Source organism: Schistocerca nitens, chromosome 2 (genome assembly GCF_023898315.1).
Source record: "Schistocerca nitens isolate TAMUIC-IGC-003100 chromosome 2, iqSchNite1.1, whole genome shotgun sequence".
In the NCBI taxonomy this organism is placed as follows: Eukaryota; Metazoa; Arthropoda; class Insecta; order Orthoptera; family Acrididae; genus Schistocerca; species Schistocerca nitens.
Window position 1 is genome coordinate 481258035 of NC_064615.1, and position 15482 is coordinate 481273516.

General features: G+C 38.1%; 1 long non-coding RNA gene across 1 annotated transcript; it reads left to right on the forward strand.

The window, feature by feature from the left end:
- The first annotated feature begins 2778 nt into the window (after positions 1-2778).
- Positions 2779-6506, forward strand: LOC126234454 (uncharacterized). Its single transcript, XR_007544727.1, has 3 exons — positions 2779-3171; positions 3317-3373; positions 6359-6506. It is a non-coding gene; the product is annotated as an uncharacterized LOC126234454 (long non-coding RNA).
- The last annotated feature ends 8976 nt before the right edge of the window (positions 6507-15482 follow it).

Below are 15482 nucleotides of genomic sequence, written 5' to 3' on the forward strand. Positions count from 1 at the left end.
TGCACTTGTTTTTAAACCCATTTGCAAAATTTAACCCTGTGCACAGGGTCACCAGGTCTAAGTTCTTGTACTACTGATACACTATAGGGCCTTAGCCCAAGCAGCTTAGCACCTTTTATACACAGAGATGCTGCAAAAGATGTCTAAGAGACTTTATAGGGGAATTTTCCAGGCAGTATGCAATGTCCTCTAGAAGAGCTTCTGTGAGTGCTGTATGTTGTTGTTTACTGTTCTTCTCTTGAACACTACCCATTTCTTTGCCCGGGGAGTGGCCGAGCGGTTCTAGGCGCTTCAGTCTGGAACCACGCGACCGCTACGGTTGCAGGTTCGAATCCTGCCTCGGGCATGGATGTGTGTGATGTCCTTAGTTTAGTTAGGTTTAAGTAGTTCTAAGTTCTAGGGGACTGATGACCACTGATGTTAAGTCCCATAGTGCTCAGAGCCATTTGAACCTTTTTTTCCTCGTCATTTCATCATCATTCATGACAGTGGCTAGATTGGATAGTGTAAAAAAAATTGGACTGTGAAAAAATTGAGACTTTGCACTGGTGCTGATGACCACCCCACAAACATTAAAAAAAAAAGACCTTCCCATTTCACAAAATTTATTCGCTAATTTGAGAGCTGCGTCACGACTTGGAAACTTCTGTTCAAACAATCTCTGATCAGTACAAACGGATTCTGTATGCATGTACGAATTGTAAATAAACACTTGTGGAATTGAAGAATTCGCACTTGCCATAGCTGCATTCGCAAACTTCCTACTAGACTCATGATGCCTGTTTCATAGCTCAAATGACACTGGCTGACAAGGTGCATATGTCTGTACAGCCTCCAGGCTAAAATTCACCCAAAAAAAGAGAGGAGGGCATAGAGCAGTTCTGTGGGATCCATTAAACCGGCAGATGTGGCTTCTGTGGCTGGGCTGCAATACCCCGGCAGGCGGTCATCAGATAAATGGCACACAGCGTGTAATTAATAATTTCTTGAGTAGATGTCAAAAATGCATGGAAAATAATGGCCTGCTGTTCCAGCATTTCCTTGCGTGACGAGTGGGTACAGAATTTATTTGCTTATATTTTAAATGTAGTATTGTCGTACCGCAGCAGTAGACAGGTGATACAGCATCTGATCGCTGGGCAAGGAGCACTCACTGCCTGGCATCTACTGCACTGCACAGGCCCTGTATTTTAGCAAAACAATTTTTATACTGGCCTGTTGTATTCTATTTCTCATATGCTCTGTTGTGTAAAGAAACCTGGTTTAAGTTCTGAAGAATCTATAAAACACTGTCTCCATTGCAGCATTTAATATGTTTATTAAGGACTCAATGGAATGTTGTTGCAATCTTTATGGAACCTCAAGTAACACCATTTAGGCCAAATATTTGATTTTCAGTAGTTCTGTTACGTTTTAAATTCCTGATAACTGTTTGATTCAATTTATACTAGGAATTGTGTGACTTTTTCTTTGTTTTATTTTGAGCAATCATTTTAATCTACTGCAGTAACTAAGTGTAGAAGGAATTTACTACATATTTGTGTCTGGGGTATACATCTTTCTCCTTTTGCTTGTTTACAGGCAGACAATTGTTGTATGAATGGCCATGAGGCTTGAGATTAATTCTGTGATGTATGTTAGTTTAACTTACAACATAGTCAGTCAGGTAGCCTGCAATCATTATATGAATACTGAGGCATCCTTAATCATTTTTTTTCTTGTCACTAATAACAGGAGTCCACTTGCTGAAACTTTTATATTCGTGTGTTTCAGACATCATGAGAATATTAAAAGGAGGGACACACAATACATGGTATTGTGTCTCGGTGGTTCCTATTGTAACACTGGTGGTCAGTTGAGACAATACTCTATACTAAGTGTGCTACAGTATTCGAACGAGGGCCATGCTTCAAATATGTACATAAAAATGTTTTAACAAGTGGCCTCCTATTATTAGTGAACAAAAAATTGTGTTACGGATGAGCTCCGTATTTTGTAAAGTATGTATCACAGCCCTGTTAAAACAAACCTTTATCCCTCCGATGAGCTAAAAGTATATTTCCTTTTTGTTTTGTTTGTACTATTATCTGTATCTTTCTCCCCTTTCCCCACGAAAGATCTTGCACATATTTTAATATTTCTCTGACAGAGAATGGTCATTACCTTGGACACTCCTTTACTGCCTTAAGTGTTGTGTGATCCTGTGATAATTACTGCTTTTTCGCATGTGCTTTGGTGTGTCTTACTGGGTGACTAATGAGGCACCACAGAGTCTGTCAGGCACACCCTTTAAAATGTTTCTGGCAGTACATTCCAATGAGGTAACACCTAAACATCCATTTTGACAAGACAGCAGATATTACTTTGCTCCTAGCTAACTTGTTGCCAACAGGATATATACAGCATGTGAAGAAAAGACTTACATCTCAGATGTTTCATAGCAATTTTTTGTTGTTATAGGAAAACAATTTCCTTTTTATTAGAAAACAGAATTCATAAAAAATTAAATAAACACACTTATTACAAAAATATACACTTTCATCAAGAAAGGAAGTAGAAAAGAAACTGCAGAGCTCAGATTGTATAGTAAATGACATGTTCTGGGTAAAATTCATTGTCACAATACTTAACATAAACCTGCCCACGATTTCCAACAGTTGTATCAATACCTTTTGGGGGCAATATTGTTGAACTACCACCTAGTGAAGTAGTGTGAACTAGTACCTTTACAGCAATCATTGCTCTATAAATACCACTGCTCCTGTTACAATATTTATTGGCATAACTGGGTGATGGACTGAAACTAACACCTTGGCCAAATTTGGTTCGCCATGAGCGTCTCCAATCCAAGTTGCTCTTAATTATGGAGTCAACGTTACTTTCACTTGTAGCATGATACAGAGTTATTTCCCTAACACTGCCATATCGGTTCATATATTCTGCTTTTTTCAGCTGATAACAGCACCATAAATATGGATTCATAACCTTCACAACAGATCTGACGCACAAATTATGTGGCATAGAACAGGTTAGAAGTGATCTTTCAAATGTACCAATCTCTTTCTCTTCAACTTCATCAAAAGATGTCAATGTCCAACATGGATGTAGATGCTTCAGTGCTAGTTCTGTCATTGCTGAGTCACCTGCGGCAGAAATTGATTAAGAAATCAGGTGAGGCAACAAACACAGAAACATAAGATTACTGTTGTGAAGCACAGCAGCTACACATAGTTTTACACACATTTTTCATGCATGCATTTTTGGAAAAGAAAAAATATTTTCAGCTTGTAACACTATTGTTGTCATACTACCACAGGGCACACTGTACCCTATGACATACAAACTGATAAAGAGACACCATTTTGGAACAATGGTAAGATAATCTGATTCAACATTTACCTATAATTGTTCATGTTACCTAGTATAAACTATATCCCAAATATTGTAGTAAATAGGTGTAAATTAGTGATATACCTAATGTGCTTCCAAGGGTATGGGTGTTAATGTATTGTGCAGTGTGTTACAGTTATAGCATATGTAATGTGACATTTGACTTATTTTGACAGGAATAATGTTTATACAATTAGAAAGCAAATAGGAAATTCTTCAAGTGCAAATAATGCCACATATTTCCGTGAATAGTGAAATATCTTGTTACAGACAAGGCTGTTACAGGAACAAAGAAATCAACTACTTAATTCCATTAACGCTCTCACTTTAAATGTGAAATTGTCTACTAACAATTTGAAGCTGTAAAACACATATTTAAGATGTCTATCAACAAATACAAATGTAATCTGTCGTTACTGCTAGAAACAAATATGTTATCGAGTACAAAATTTTTCACTCTCAGTGTGGATTTGACGTGTCCTCCTTCAGCTACTGATCGCTTGCGTTTACTTGGTCCTTGAGCATAGGATGCTGGAAATTGAAGCTTGTGATTGGCTCATAGCACATTGGCTGCTGAGACAAGCCCCGTCTCCTTTTCCCAGAGCAGCCAGCTTATACCGTATAAAAGAAACAAACTTCACTGTATTAATGCATCACAGAAGTGACACAAAAGTTAATAGTGAGTCCCTCATTTTTGTAAATAATATTGTTCACCAGAAACAACGCACACAGATCAAAACTGTATTCACAACAGCTACTTACTGTCATTTGCGTCAGCCAGTTCCAGCAACCTCAGAAGGGCCAAGTAAAAGTGCGCAAGCAGTAGTTGTGTAACTGTACTACAGTCTTATCAATGAAAGATGGCAATTCACACGGGTTGCAGTGTGGATGGGAACTGCATTGTTGTCACTTCCAAGTGACAGTTGCAGCACAAGCTTTGAACTAGCAGAAAGCATGTATCCTGCAAATTATGTCTCTTCTACATCTACATCTACATTCATACTCCGCAAGTCACCCAACGGTGTGTGGCGGAGGGCACTTTACGTGCCACTGTCATTACCTCCCTTTCCTCTTGCTTATGACTGCTCACAACAAATGGAATGAAAAGTCACTAAATAACTCGCAATGATCACGTTTAATGCTTGCACTGGCACGGCATTCACAGTAGAGTGCTCAGAGCACTACTGAATGCTCCTTGGCTGTTGAAGAAAGCTGACACAGATGCATAAACTCTACTGCCATCATTCGTGACTCCAACAGTAGGTCACAATGACCATCAGGGACTTAAGAACCCTGCAGCTGAACACACAAAGTGTCTTTGTAATATGCAGCTGTATGAACAGCTAAACTGTTAAGTTCCCTTTCCCTATAGACAAAGCATAAAAATAAAAGTTCTGGTTGAAAGGAAAAACAGAGTGACATTGAGCTTGTATATATATCAAACAATCAGGGAACTGGAGCAGTATCTTACTTCAGAAAAATAACATGTCTGAGAATACTTCTTGAAAAACATATTATGCTGGAAGGACTCCCCCCCCCGTAGAAGTTCTGCCACACATCATTTAGCAGTATAATTAGAATTGATATTTCCTATCACAGGGGCTAATGTCACCGATCCTGTATCTAATTGCATGTGACATAGTGGTAAAACCCATCAGTTGTCATAGAATGTATCTTCTCAAATAACCGTACCGTCTACATGTTAACGTGTCCATTTGAATGCCTTCAAACATGGTAGTTGTGTATATCTTAAGTCTTTGTTGGATGTCGTGCAGATTTGCAACTGTAAAAAGTTGTTTATATATTGGGGCATTATGCATTCGATACATTTAAACCATTTTTTATTCTAAAAATGAAATGATGACACTGATGGTATTCCTTGGATAGTAGACGTGCCATTATTATTATTATTATGGTGTAGATGTGAGTTAAATAGATTTTCTGCAGTAATCTATTAATTTGTATGCCGTTGCCCTTTCATGAGTTGATTACAACCTTAATTCATTCCTTAAACAAACAACATCCCATAAATTGTGAGAAAATTATAATAAAAACAATTAATAAAAAAAACAAATCTAACAACTAAATACCTTATTAACTCTGCATCACATGAAAACAGAGATACTCCACCTGATAGTGATATTTCCAAACAACAGCCACCTGCAGATTCGTGAAAAGAACATTTGGCACTGGCACTAACAGAATACAAATAAGTGTTACCAATGGGAAGATACTGAATTTGAGAACACTGAACTAGACAATATGCACTCGTGATTAAAATTTATTTGAAAAATTAAATTAATTACATATCAGTATTAGCGTATAAGGTGCATACTTTTAACCAGAAGAAATGTGACTGTTAAATTAGCTTGCCTGAAATGTCATGAGAAGTAAAATGTTACGAACTTCCAACTTCAAAGAAGAAGGCAGTTGTCCTGATGTCTCACCAAAGTAACTTTTCAAGAATATCATAAAAATTTGGAGTAAGGTGTGAGGGTACATATATAAGGACTCCCACTTGACAATTATTCACTGTTGTGCAGTAATCATTCCATGCTGTGCAATAATCAGTCAAATCATACATTCACAAACACAAACAAATCTGTGTAGGTTGATATGGAATTCTGCACTTCCAACATTTTGTACCTCCAGATCTACCATGGAGAAATGATACTGATCAATCTGTTCATTGCTCCTATAATACAAACTATTTAGTTACTAACTGTAGATAATAAGTGTTTTCAATTTGGAGAAAAGTATTTCCATCACTTGAACTAGGCCTAGAATACAGAAAGGACCTGTTTCACACATTTTTTAAGTAATACTACCTCTTCAACAAGTTCCACACTTTAATGAAAAAATTTGTATGTTGCATTTCATTCATGTCAGTTTACAGAAATTTAACTCGGTGTGATTGCTAATTGAAAATTTTTGTGCTGTTAAGTGTATCTTTAATCTCTCATCACAGGAGGGAGCATTTGCAGTAGCCACAGTGGATTATGCACTGGAAGGTAGATCAATGGCCGACCATCATCTTCATCAGTGAATTCTGGTTTTGTTAACACGGAGATGCTTCCCAAAATTATCTGTATCTTTATGCCCGTGCAACAAATATTGAATCTGTCACTACACAAAGCTCATTCAATAGATCAATATTTTCAATGAAAAATATGTGAACACAAAAGCAGTCAGCTTTTTTTTTTTTTTTTTTTTTTTTTAAAAAAAAATCTAAGACTGACTATCTGAAAAACTCCCCATGATAGTCTCTGGAAAACGTCTATGAGTAGCACTGTATGTACTGAGCCTTCAACTGTACCAAGAACAGCTTGTTGTGAAGAATAGAGTTCACTTGCATGGAACTCTTGAAAACCAAAATTAACAGCATCACTCATTGCTGTACAGCTACTGGGGGGTAATCATACTCTAAATCAACATTTATGTTATACCACCAGATAAACTCTCATTTTTTACATTTTGTAAATAATCCAAGATTCTTTGTTTGGAGCTGTGACACACATGTATTGTGTGTAATGTAGATTTCATTGTAAGGAAGAACACTCATCAGTGTAAAAAAAGTCCAAACCAATAAGCCTACATTGATGAACTGAAATAGGTGCTATATAATGTGGCTTGGTAGTTTGCAATGTGAATGCTAGGAGCATATATCCCAAAATCATCTGTGAGGATGGTTAATTTAATTTCTTCCTTTGGCTTCATCACTAAACATTTGTTTACTGTTAGCATTAAATTCCCGCATACCTTCTTTACCATATGAAAGTAATCAGCTGTCAAATGGAGATTCTCTTTTGTATGTGATTAAAGGAAATGTGTGTCTTTCATATAGAGTCCAGACTGTTACATTCATAAGTCTGAATTAAAAATCACCACTAAATTTGGCAATACATTAAGCAACAACAAAAATACTTGAACATATGACTGTGATTAAAAGACTAAAATTGTTATAGTTCAAGAACAATAATGAATACAGTAGAAGTAGCTCAATACTTTTCTGCACGTTTTAACAGCTAATAGTGAATGTATTTGAAAAATAATATGGGAACATGGAAATTATGGTACTCAATAACCACACAGTCGCAGAAGATGGATCATGCAACACGGTGGATCAATTATTATAGCAGATGAGAGCGAAAAAATACTAAACTGCTTTACCAGTACAGCAACTGGTGTGATGTGGAAGAGTTTGTCCATGACAATCAGGGGCTGTTTCAATAACTGTTAATCTCTTGGCAAAATGCTTCATTATCATTCAGTAAAGGAGTGTTTGGGTATTCCACATAAATCTAAATAAGTGAATACCCCCAGTACTACATAGTGTTAAACATGGTTTTCAAGCAGGTGAAGTACAGAATCAATAATCATGGATTACACTGCAGAAATACTAGTAATCAGAAAATTAAGTAAGTGCAGCAGATGTGTCTCTAAAGCTTAACAAGTAGGTCCTACTGTTAATAAAAAATAATATTTTACATAAATTGAGAGCACTAGAAATTCAAGACATGACATAAGGTTGAAATCACATTTACAAAACAGGACACAGGTAGGGGGGGAAGATATAATTAGGATTAATGGCAGACGCAAACAGCCCTGAAGCAGGAGCGCCACAAAGCTGTGTTATAGGGCCTTTGCTGTTCCTCCTATAACATGGGATACAGAGAACTGTAGTAAGTGCCATTCCAATACAATTGCCTGTGTAGGGCACCTTAAATATTAACTTCATTGGGAATCATCGGGAACGTATATTTGTCTGGCACTATATCATGTTTTCAGTCTCCAACGAGTCCACCACTGTTTATACTTTTACCATTATTTCAGTATATACAATCTCCGACTTACAGGGATAATATCAGTAAACACTCGATTGTTTAAAAAACCGACCTCCCGTTTACAAAACAGCATCAAGTTTCTGATCACCTTGCTTTGAATGGGTTAAATACTTGACATTAAGCACGTGAGAGAGAAATTAGTTTAGAAAAGATTTGAAATTGTTTGTTTTCATTATCAAACACTGGGTGAGTGTATACTGTGTAATTTACGTGAAAGTTAAGCTTTCACGCATTTCAGTGTATATAACGTCATATCTTTTGAACTATGTGTCGTACAATAATATAATTTTTCTGGTATATGAAGCGATTTACGTGAACACTGTCTGCAACATGCAGTCAGTAAGCTGATGCGCATGCTTGCTCATAGAAAATGTAGTAAGCGATTAACTAAACCTTTCATCATTTTTAAGGGTGTCAGCGAGAAGGCATTTCGCTAAGGTCTGAAACTGTGTGCTAAGTTCGTTGCAAGTCACTAAATGCTTTCATTCTCTGAAGCTGTCAGACATTTTAAAACCGTGCCCATAAAACTTCTCCACTATGGACACTACACAATCCACCCCGCACATACCGGTAACGCACTGATCCTAATAAGATAAATTTACGTGTCACTAATAAATTATAATTTTTGAAATTCACCACGGTAATAAGAATGAGAGTGGTAACTTACGAAGTTGGAATTTTCGGTAAGCCCTTAACAGAGATGACAACCAGATGCCCCACAGCAGCGTACTTCCACATTCACCGTACTTACATCAGATCTATTTCATAGGATCGTGAACCCCATATATAAGCGCTACCTCGCCACGCCTCGCCTATTCCGGATGAAAGAAAATCCCTAAACAGTAGTGCCAACATTATACGTTGTCGCCCTGTACTAGGCTGCACGTAATGCACCGGTTGGCGACAGCTTCGGTAGCGGTATAAAGTCCGCAAATCGGAAATCCCCCCCCCCCCCCGAGAAATTATCTCTAGTCGAGGTGAAACGTAAAAATTATCACCTGGTCTGTTAACGTGTAACGTTGTGACAAAATTTAAACTACGCCAGCTGCTGCTGCTAACGAAGTTTGGAGTCAACTATGGAGAAGTCGTGGTGACATGCAGTTTTTACAAGCAAAATGAATATGTAACACAGTAGGTGGCGGCTGGGTCTCTATAGTTTGGTTTCGTTACTTATCGGTTCGGTTTGGGACATAACGTCGATTGTTCTGTTATTATTATTATTATTATTATTGCCAACACCAACAAATTAGCAGTTGCTGTATAATAAGTGTGCGGTAAAGCTAGGCGTAGCAAGGTGTGTTGGCAACGCCGATTGTGGAATAAGTCAGCCTTTCCTCTCTCATGTCTTCCCCCACCGCACCTCCAATCGGCCTAAAACGTGTAAGCTAATCCCTTAGCTATGCAGCCCATCATCGCTGCGAACTTTATTCTTATCCGCCACTCGTATCTATACTTTATTTGCCCTTAGAATAAACCTGATGTCGCAAAACACGTCCCCAGGTATTGCTACGGAATTGGAAGTAGCATCTGACATTATAAAAGATTGTTTTAATTTTTTTATTGCATTATTGGGAATATTTGCAAAATTTAATAGCCATATAGATTTTTCCTAATCGATGAGTACAAAGCTTAAACCAAATATTTGTGTACACTTGACAATGATTTTCGCAGTGTTAATGGTGATACACAATTTTTTCCTAAAGAAGAGGTACATGAGTGGGACGTTTGGCAACGCTGCTCTACGAATATAATCTAAGCCTTCATTTTTGTATAAAAACTCAATCCATTGTTGAAACTGTTGTAAGGTTTTAACAGTCAGTCGACAGGTTACTATGGAAGTGTGACGTGATTATGTAGCGTACTACATGCAGTCTTCATCAGTTTATAGCATAAAAAGAAGTGTTAGTGCCGATATACAATGTCGAAACAACAAACTTTAATTTCTTTCGTTTATAATAAAAGACAGTGTATTGCAAAAGAAAAAGACGAGTGTGATTCTACTAAAAGAAGTGCTAGTAATTGTGACGATGAATTGCGTGGGTCTACCAAGTCTTCAGTTTCCCTTCCACAGTTTTCAAACGATAAATGTGCTATTTCTGGCCCATTCGTAAATTGCAATTCTAAACAAAGCATTGAACGCGAGATTAAGTATCAGCAAAAATGGGAGTGTAAGTACAATTGGTTGTACTTTGATCACGAGTGGGGTGGGGATTTCTGCAAACTGTGTGAAATTCATTTAAAAAACGGTATCGAAGCTCTACAGACAACAGGAAGAGTGTTCATTTCTGTACCTTTCCCTAAATTAAGAAAAGCTACCGGAAGCACGGGGAAACTTGAAAAGCACGTCAACTCAGAAAAACATGCAAGAGCCGTTACACTTGAAAATTGTAGATTACAGGGATTAAACGCTCCAGTTCATACACAGATAGTTAAACAAAATGAAAATGAAAAAGCTTTAAACCGCCAAGGATTGTCATCGTTAATTCGAAGTCTGTATTTCCTTAGTAAGGAAGAAATACCCCACACAACAAAATATGAAACTCTAATTCGTCAGGTAGTACTGAAAAGCGACATTAATCTTGAAAAGTGGTTAAAATTTCAGAGCGAAAGGTCCACATATCTTAGTAAGTGTATTGCGTCAGAATTGTTGACTTGTTTGGGAGAGTCTTTTAGACTTTCAAGATGAAACACTTGTCCATGACAAATACTTTTCATTAATGGCAGACGAATCTACAAATGTTTCCAACCAAAGTGACCTGTCTTTAGTAGTTCGATATGTTGTACTGTCTCCATCGTTTGAAGTGAAGGAAAGGTTTTTATGTGTCGTTGAGTTGAAAAGCACTTCAGCTGAATCCATATTTACAGCAATTGAAAAGAAAACTTTCTTACGACAGATTATTATCTTGTTCTTTCGACGGTGCTGCTAATTTTAGTGGTTCTATCTCAGGAGTTCGCGCTCGGTTGTCAGAGAGAAAGGGCCATAATCTGCCATACATTCACTGTAGAGCACATGTTTTGTCAATTGCTGCCACCAACTCTAGGAATAAACACCCCTTTATAAAACGCGCATTACATGTTGTTCAAGACATTTTCAAACATTTTCATGGTTCTTCCAAACGAGAAAATGTTTTGCATGAAATTCAGTGTGCTTTAGAGCAACCTGTTTTAAGTACCTATCGCACAGTTCATGCTATTTTCCTAAGCTACAAGTCCATTATAATGGCATGTGAACATATACACAAGGATGGCGTGGATTTAACAAGTTTAGCTGGAGGAATCTTGTTAGAAATGATGAATTCCAATTTCATTGTAGGTTTAGTGATTTTAGACGATACGTTAAATGCAGTGGCTGTATTCATCACTGGCCGCCTGGCAACGAGAAATAGGTTTACTTCAACCCAGTTGGAAGCTCTTTTCATTTCGAACAGGAAAAAGAAAACTTGGGAGTCATGCAAACTGCAGCGCCATTAATGAATTACATGTGAAACGCTAGGACGTCCTTGATTAGCAAAGAGCGCAAAATGTTAGCAGATGTGGATCAGTACTGTACAGCTCCGTTTCCAGATAAGCTTTTGTGTACTGAATAGTGCATCCCACAACTCCATCATACAGATCTATCTGCTCAGCGACGAATGTAAGACTTAAACATACCTTGCCTCTCCCAGCCCTAGTAGAGAAAAGTGGAAGTGTGCTTATAAGGAACAGTGCAACATCGACAACCAAGGGATGACCGGATGAGTAGTGGCTGACGGGAAGCAAACTTCGCCTTCCTCACGCCTAGTCTGGAGCCGAGCGACCGCTACGGTCGCAGGTTCGAATCCTGCCTCGGGCATGGATGTGTGTGGTATCCTTAGGTTAGTTAGGTTTAATTAGTTCTGAGTTCTAGGCGACTGATGACCTCAGAAGTTAAGTCGCATAGTGCTCAGAGCCATTTGAACCTCACGCCAATACACAATGTGTATGACTCCCCATTCGAAGCATAAGAAACAAAACAGATCAAAGTTGTTAGCCATAGGGTTGCCAGGTCCAAAAACAGAAACGTCGGACTCGGCGATATTTTGCTCTAAAAGACAGACTATCTATTTTAAATACAAATAGGCCTATACTCATTTGGATATTTTCAATAGTTATTAATTATCAATCATAATTTAACAATTACAGTACACAGCAACTAAATGCTGAGTCCTGTTAATTGCTCAGTCTTTGTCCTACTATAATCTTATGTCAAAACAGCTTTTAATTAAATAATAAAAATGTAGGACACACACATAAGAACAGCATGGTTGGTACTTTGATATAGCCTCATGGCATTTCTCCGTAATCTTTCTCATATTATTCCTTGCCCTTATATTGTTAGCTTGGAACGGGTCATAGTTGTACTATACTGCTAAAAGCCCAGCAAAAGCCTAACTTGTATATATTTGGATCGACACGATTGTAAAAAGCCAGACATGTCAGGCAGAAGCTGGTTACATGGTAAACATAGTCAGGAAACAAGTAGTAGTATTTTTATGTAGTTTAGGTTACTAGTGAGGGTTTGACTATTGACGACAGTAGGTTGCAGTTTCTGGCGATGAACTTTTTCATATTTGCCTTGGAAATATAACCTTTTCTTTGTTGCAACCGCATGCAATTACCTCCTTGTTTACCTACCACTGCTCTACCTTATGTAACGTTTTACGTGCACGATGTATTCGGACATCAAGGTATTTCGACATTTGAACTAGTTTTGAAGACTCAACACAAATGGCATACTAGGAAAAAGTGTACCATATGGAACTTTAGCTAACAGTCCTGTTGTCTCTGCTATACTCCATGTCTTCCATGTAAGAATATTTGCATCTGGGAAGGCTTCAAAGCCACCATAATCACAATGATTGCCCCATACAACAGCAAGTGTGAGCCATGTACTACCTCCAAACAAGGCTTGTACATCACACGTAAAGTTCAGGCGAAGTCCACGAAATACATTTGGACCTCCAATTAATTGTTGTTTATTAAACTGTCCAGAAAGATCAATGTCTATCGCCTTCAAAGCGCGATAAACAGGAACGCTGCGCCGCCAGCGACGACGGTAACCACGTCGCCGAGGCATTGCTGTGGCACGGTGAAAATTTCCAAGTCCGAATCAAGGTCACGCGCAGTAGCAGCCGTACCACACAGAGTACAGGAGTCCCACCCACCGTCCCCACACCAATACACAGTAGACCACCCAATCAATACTTCTTTAATATAAAAACCTATTTTAATCACCCTGATAAGGAGGCCTCACTTACCGTGAGGCCATTTCATAGGATGGCCTTCGGCTGTGTGTCTGAGCAGGACTTTTGAGGTCTTTATTCTATTGAGGTTATAACCTCTTACCGTAATAACCACAAACAAACACATAGAACGTCGAACAGGCATTGCTATACACGTTGTCTATAATACAACATACAGTCACCATTGATTTTTATTTTACAATTTCCATTACCAACTTTAGCCCATATAAACAGATACTCATCGGCATTTAGTTTCTTCTTCCTTCTAGTACTCAACACAAATGGCATACTAGGAACAAGTGTACCATATGGAACTTTAGCTAACAGTCCTGTTGTCTCTGCTATACTCCATGTCTTCCATGTAAGAATATTTGCATCTGGGAAGGCTTCAAAGCCACCATAATCACAATGATTGCCCCATACAACAAGAACTTAAGCCATAGATCGTAGACACTGCAATGTATTTGTTTTATGTGTAAAGTACATTCTATCAAATAAAACTTTAAGCAGTTGTCCCGTTTTATATGCACAAATATTTAGATAGTTAAGGTTCACTTTTCTGCTTTTATTCGCAGTTTCTGTCGGGCTAACATTCACTAAAAGTATCTGTAATCTTAAAAAAGAAAACATTTGCTAGCGTGAAAGCAACTTGGCATTAAGAATTATATCTGGTGTCAGTCCTAGATCATCATGCAGAGACCTCTTTAAGAAACTTGGTATTCTAACTACTACTTCTGAGTATATATACTCGTTGATGTCCTTTGTCATTTCCAACATGTCTCTTTTACACAAAATAATGCAAAACATGATTATAATACCAGAACCAAAAACAATCTGTATAAGGACTATAAAAGCTTAACATTAGAACAAGAATGAGTCAAATACATGGGCACTCATACAATCAATAACTTACCAGAGCATAAAAAGGTCTTATAAAATGTTTTATGAGACGCACTAAAATGACCTTGTCACGGGACAATACTCTCACAACGAAATACTTCCAGGACTCTCTTTCTATTCCACCGAATACCCAAATATGATTGATTTAACTTTTTAAAGGTCGTCCTCTCTGGTTCTCCGTCTAGCTATATGAGATTCGTCTACTTCTACAACTTTATTTGCTCCACCAATTGGTACACTATCATTTGTCACTACCACGTAACAGACTTCTCGGCAGAACCCGAAATAGTCACACTCGGTATTTGCAAATAACTGTTTCTGATGCTGCTGCTTGCAACGTGTAGTATCGAATCCAGCACGATAGAAGAATTACGCTCGTCTGAATGGATAACTTAGAAGAGTCGACCCACGTATTTTTCCTGATACTCGTTCGTTTTCTGCACTGTCTGCAATGAAATTTCATCGGTATTTCAGCATTGACACTCCTCTTACGAAGTTTTACAGACTTTGCAGCACCACAGTCAACACAGTCCCTCCTTTCATCGTCCAGAAGAACTCCATATTTGCAGCAAAAGTCCAACAATTCTCTAGGCTGGATATGCCTGGAATTAGAGTTTTCCATGTCAGAGAATCCGCTGAAGAAACGTCAAGAGCACCTGACATCACACTCGCTATCGACAGAAACCACCTGGGTTTGCCAATCAAGTCACAAATAAATCGCGCGGAAACGTAATGTAGAGGAACTAAAGGAACGACGGAAAACAGATAAAAATGACGATCACAAATAATTGATCATAACGCCCGCCACGAGACTCGGTGATCGATTTACTACCGCACTTTCGATATGTGTCGTTTGGACCCCACAACTTCGATAGGCAATTATTCTTGGAAATTACCAAGATCGGTTTCAGTGTGAATTAAAGAACTTCCTGTTCGCCAACATCTTCTACTCCATCGATGAATATCTTCACAAGGATTATAGCCCATAACTCTGTCTGCATTAGAATTGTACAATATCCATGTATCTGAGTAAAAAACAACAAAAAAACCATCCCAGAGACTCCTCTCCAAGGGATCCACGGAAAAC